This window comes from Telopea speciosissima, chromosome 9, assembly GCF_018873765.1.
Source record: "Telopea speciosissima isolate NSW1024214 ecotype Mountain lineage chromosome 9, Tspe_v1, whole genome shotgun sequence".
Lineage (NCBI taxonomy): Eukaryota > Viridiplantae > Streptophyta > Magnoliopsida > Proteales > Proteaceae > Telopea > Telopea speciosissima.
This window is the reverse complement of record NC_057924.1, coordinates 63,766,723-63,772,722: the sequence shown is the minus strand read 5'-3', so window position 1 is coordinate 63,772,722 and position 6,000 is coordinate 63,766,723. Positions and strand designations below refer to the sequence as shown.

The 6,000-nt window shown below is 40.0% G+C and overlaps 1 long non-coding RNA gene across 1 annotated transcript; it reads left to right on the top strand.

The window, feature by feature from the left end:
* Positions 1-1,411: 1,411 nt before the first annotated feature.
* LOC122640705 lies at positions 1,412-1,856 on the top strand. Its single transcript, XR_006329728.1, has 2 exons — positions 1,412-1,655; positions 1,774-1,856. It is a non-coding gene; the product is annotated as an uncharacterized LOC122640705 (long non-coding RNA).
* The last annotated feature ends 4,144 nt before the right edge of the window (positions 1,857-6,000 follow it).

Below are 6,000 nucleotides of genomic sequence, written 5' to 3'. Positions count from 1 at the left end.
TTGGAGCCCTCCTCCATCGGGTGTGTTTAGTCTTTGTTGTGATGCCTCCTATCAAATCAAAACTAAACACAGCGGAGTGGGTTATATCATCAGAGACCATTTGTGGCGTTGCACGGTATCAATGTCAAAACCCTGTGCAACTCTCAGAGGTTAGGGTGGGGGAAGCACTTGCCATTCGTCACGGCCTTCTAGAGGCTATATCAGAAGGTTTGCTTTACCTGAAGGTTGAAAGTGATAAGGAGGTGATGGAAGCTATAGACAAATCACCTGAGACTTCGGCCCTTTCTCTTCGATCAATCATCGAAGATCTCCATTATTTGAAGACGTTTTTTGAAGACTGTCAATTTAGTCACATTTCCAAGGCTGCAAATGTGGTCGCAGATACCCTCGCCAGGAGGACCCAATCCGTGATGGATAGGATTGTTTGGCCTAATTCCGATCCTTGTTTAGTTACCCCTCATGTGGTACACGGCAGGAGTGTAATCCATTTTCCTGAATGAAAATTTTCGTTCCCCGACCAAAAAAAAAATTTGGAGGTTCACATAATTCCCAATCTTTTTGACAAGAAGTCAAATAGAGACAGGTAACAACTACCTAGAATAAAAGAGAGAAAAAAAACTCATGACAGGTAACACACTAAAACCTACCTAGCAGGTTTTACCCCAAAAAAAAAAAAAAAAAACTACCTTCCATTAAAAAAAAAATAAAAAAAAAACCTACCTAGACAAAAAGAAGAACAAACTCATTAAATGTAACAATGATTAGACAAAATTTCTTCAAGGAAACAGCCCACATGGATACAGGAAATGCAAGCAAATGCGTTAGTAAGAATTGCAACAATGGCCTATGTGGTCATGAAGCTTCAAATTGTGATTTGAAGAAGACCTAAGGAAGCAACCTATTGATGAGATGTGTCTTAGGAGACGGTCATGAAAAATCTCCAAAAAGATAGAACCTAAACAACATTTTGCCTTGGTAATGAGCAGGTCACATCAAAATGCAAATTCATAGTATCCCCATTTTTTAAAACTGAGATCCATGGTTAATTAAAGTAGGTGTAAAATATTTTCTGGAGATAATCAAATGTGGAGATAACTTCATTCTAACTCCCAAGCACAAACCCAATAACAAAAAACTCATCTACAAAGGTAACAGAATCTAGAAATGCACCATGAGATGAGATGGGTACTAGTCCCCACACATCGGAGGAGTAATTTTACTACAACTACTGGCCAAGATGGTCAATGTTTTGCCAATTTCCAAGTATCCCAATATAAATTGATATTTGAAGCCAAAAATAAGAAAAGACAAATTACCATACAAACTACGGAAAATGGACCAAAGCAAATGCTAGTTTTTTTTTAAACAAAAAAAAAGAAAAAGAGACAACTAGTATGTAGAACAAATATGGCAGATTTACAATGTTTTGATAATTTGCAAGTTTCTCATTATAAATTGATAATTGACTGAAAAAAGGAAACAAATTTTCAATAAAAATGACATTTCGATTCCAATAAAAAAGTACACAGCAATAGAACCATCACAACAGCTATATGCTTGATGAGATGCCACCATTAATTGATGCATTGTGCAGATAAAGACCTAGGTCCTCAAGGCTGTGCCCAATCATCCTTGTTACCAAATCTTGAAAAACAGTGTTAGAGTTAAAATGTCACACTACAGTTGAGATTTTTGGTGATATATATAGTAGAGAAGATCAGAGGAATAATTTGGAACATGAAGAATAACGGGGACAAAGAAAATGCTGTAGAGAGTTATAGCATCCATCAGCAATGTTAATTTGACCTCTGTCCCACCCTCCAACCCCAAAACCCCCATTGCACTCGGCATGGATTGAATAAAAAAGAAATGCTATAACATGATCTGAAGAACTCAAATCAAAGACTCAGGAAGAGGAGTGAAAAAAGAATTTGATCTCTGCCCCCACCCTCCAACCCCAAAATCCCCATTGTACTTGGTATCGATTGAAAAAAGAAGCATGCTAATAACATGATCTGAAGAAATCGAGCCAAAGACACAGGAAGAAGAGTGAGAAAATAACAGATGCACTGCAAGCTGATCCAAAGATATTTGAGTGAGTGAGGTTGACACTCCTCTTTAGAGAGTACAACAACATTATCAGAGAGAAGAACCTTCTGTAGTGGTAGTATTTGAAAACCCCCCAAATGTAATAGCATACACAATAGAGTTGCCTGAACACACCTCTATCCTGGCGTAAGCCCATTGGAGCCCCGTATAGAAAGTCAGCGAGTCCCATCACTGTTCCTTACTGTGACAAGGATGACCATAGTGCTCTTACTTCAAATACTCTCTCATGGTTGCATCCAACATACACATAGTGCTCTTGGATGATCCACATGAATTGAACAATCTTCATGGCTAATAATACAAGACACAGGAGGAAAAGAGAGGCAGAAGTTGATAATTATACACCAGCAGAGAAACGCTGAAAAAGTAGTCTTCAAAGGTTTTAAGGCATGCATTACAAAAAGAAAAGAACTTTCACGGCAAATTCATTTCTTACAACACGCTCACAGAATTAGTGTAGTGAGGCAGAAATAAAATAATGGATGTAGTGCTTCCACTTCAAATTGAAATGACAAGCAGCAACTGATGAGATATTTGTAATAGGTTCCTTTCAATGGTTTTAAAAATTGAGAATTCAGAGAAACAAATATCCTATCTACGGAAGTGAATATTCACAACAGAAGGCTGCAAGTATGTTTGTTGGATCGAAAGAGCAAGGGGCAAGATTGGGTGGAATAGGAATGACATTTTCTTCGCCCGACCATCAGCACCACCAGCTTCTGGACCTATTTGGGAAGCAAAAGCATTACAGGCCTCCAGTTAGTACATTTTTCAGAATCAAGCAACTTCACTTTCCAATAAAGAAGCTTATAACTAAGCCAAAGTGGAATTTTAATAGAGGTTGGAGATTCAAGTCACCCGTAGGTCCATTAAGAAAATATCGAGTGGAAAAAAATCTTTTGGGTAACAAATGTACACGTGGCAACCTCCCTGAAAGGACCTGCTTAAGTTGCAATCTATCAGATACGATGATATAGGTTTGTTCAGTCATAGACCTGGATTTATCTTGAATTTCAGAGAATTTGGCTGCCTCCTCGAAATAAACTTGATAGGATGGCCCGTGGATTGTCTATGTCGGTCAGTTACAGAAATCAACTGCAATAGCAAGAAAAATACTGTGATAACTCCATGGCATAAAATAATACGATCTGAACTGATGGTAGTAGTAACAATAATCAATAATAAAGAGCTTGACCCAGACAAGCAGTGACAGAAAACTTACAAAGTACAGATCAATGAAACAAAAAATGAAATATACAAGAACAAGCTTCCTGATGCTGACTAGTAAAACATGAGCAACATAACATAAAGGATCGCATGATAAAATCAAACATACCATGATATAATCAAGAAATAATTAACACATAGCTCCTAGAGGGTCATTATTATTATTATTATTATGCAAACACATAGCTCTGCATATGTTTACTAGTACTAATGACCGTACTATTTTAGTAGCATGTGCAAATGGGAATACCATACTCTGGCATCACAGACTTGGACATTTGAGTGAGATAGGCATGACGAAGTTACACTCAAGAAAGTTGCTACATTCCAGCTCCACAAGGTTGACCTCAGCTCCATTCCCTTGTGGATTGCCCTACTAAACCCTGAACCCTAAACCCTAAACCCTGAACCCTGAACCCTAAATTCCAAACCCTAAACCCTAAAAACCCAAAACCCTAAACCTCTAACCCTAAAAACTAAACCCTAAAACCCAAAACCCTAAACCTTGAACCCTCAAACCCGAAACCCTAAACCCTAAAACCCTAAAACCCTAAAACCCTAAACCCTAAACCCTAAACCCTAAATTGGGAATCTCCAATTAATTTTTGACATCGTGGAGTCCTGGTTTGTATTTGATATATAGTAAAAGGGAGGTTCACAATATGTAAGTGAGTTGATTGACCAAGAAAATAGAAGCTGGAAGAAAGATCTTGTTGAGCATTATTTCCATGCATAAGATAGAGAGGCTATTTACAATGTACACCTTAGTCTCTTCAACCAAGCAGATAAACAAATCTGGGGAGCTGCCCCACAGGGTCGTTTCTGTGTTAAAAGTGAATATCACCACCTTTGTAACCTACAACGCCAAGAGGAGAGAGCAAATGCCACCACATCTTCTAACCATGCGTGGGAGATGGTTCCAGATTCGGTTTGGAAGGCAATTTGGAACTGTGATACGCTCCCTAAAATTCGCAGCTTCCTATGGAGAGCTTGTGCAGATGTTATTGCTTCAGCCAAGGCCCTTCATAAACGTAGAATCCCTATGGAAACCGTATGCCAACAGTGTGGTGCGGCTCAGGAGACTTCTATCCATATATTACTTACATACCCTTTCGCAAGAAAAGTATGGTATGACAATAGTTTGTCACACAAAGTTCCTGAGGAGGAGGGCCTTGAACTTCATACTTGGCTACAGAGTTGGACGATTTTGAAACAACAGCATGAAAAGGAGGTAACAAAGGCAGCCAACACCCTAGGGTCCTTTATCCTCTGGTTCCTAAGGACTGCTCGAAATGACTTGAATTTCGAAAGAAAAACTTATTTGGCTGAAGAAGTGATCGTGGCAGCAGAGAAGGCATCCTAGGAGTTCTTGAAAGCAAAAATCCTCCATCAACCAGCCCCTCAACCGATTGCACATGACCCAACTTCATAGGTTTGAAGCCCTCCTTCATCGGGTGTGTTTAGTCTTTGCTGTGATGCCTCCTATCAAATCAAAACCAAACACAGCGGAGTGGGTTATATCATCACAGACCATTTGGGGTGTTGCATGGTACCAGTGTCAAAACCCTGTGCAACTCTTGGAGGTTAGGGTGGGGGAAGCACTTGCCATTCGTCACGGCCTTCTAGAGGCTATATCAGAAGGTTTGCTTTACCTGAAACCCTAAAACCTGAAACCCTAAACCCAAAACCCTGAACCCTGAAACCCTAAACTCTGAACCTTGAAACCCTAAACCCTGAAACACGAAACCCTAAACCCCTAAACCCTAAACACCTAAACCCCTAAAACCCTAAACCCGAAACCCCTAAATCCTAAACCATAAACCATAAACCCTAAACCCTAAACCCAAAATTGGGAATCTCCCATTAATTTTTGACATCGTGGAGGCGTGGTTTGTATTTGATACATAGTAAAAGGGAGATTCACAATATGTAAGTGAGTTGATTGACCAAGAAAATAGAAGCCGTAAGAAAGATCTTGTTCAGCAGTATTTCCATGCATAAAATAGGGAGGCTATTTACAATGTACACCTTAGTCTCTTCAACCAAGCGGATAAACAAATCTGGGGAGCCGCCCCACAGGGTCGTTTCTGTGTTAAAAGTGAATATCACCACCTTTATAACCTGCACCGCCAAGAGGAGAGAGCAAATGCCACCACATCTGCTAACCATGTGTGGAAGATGGTTCCAGATTTGGTTTGGAAGGCAATTTGGAACTGTGATACGCTCCCTACAATTCGCAGCTTCCTATGAAGAGCTTGTGCAGATGTTATTACTTCAGCCAAGGCCCTTCATAAACGTAGAATCCCTATCGAAACTGTATGCCAACGGTGTGGCCTGGCTGAGGAGACTTCTATCCATATATTACTTACATGCCCTTTCGCAGGAAATGTATGGTATGACAGTAGTTTGTCACATAGAGTTCCTGAGGAGGAGGGCCTTGAACTTCATACTTGGCTACAGAGTTGGACGATTTTGAAACAACAGCATGGAAAGGAGGTAACGAAAGGCAGCCAACACCCTAGGGGCCTTTATCCTCTGGTTCTTGTGGACTGCTCGAAATGACTTGCATTTCGAAAGAAAAACTTGGTTGGCTGAAGAAGTGATCGTGGCAGCAAAAAAGGCATCCAGGGAGTTCTTGAAAGCAAAAATCCTCCATCAACCAGC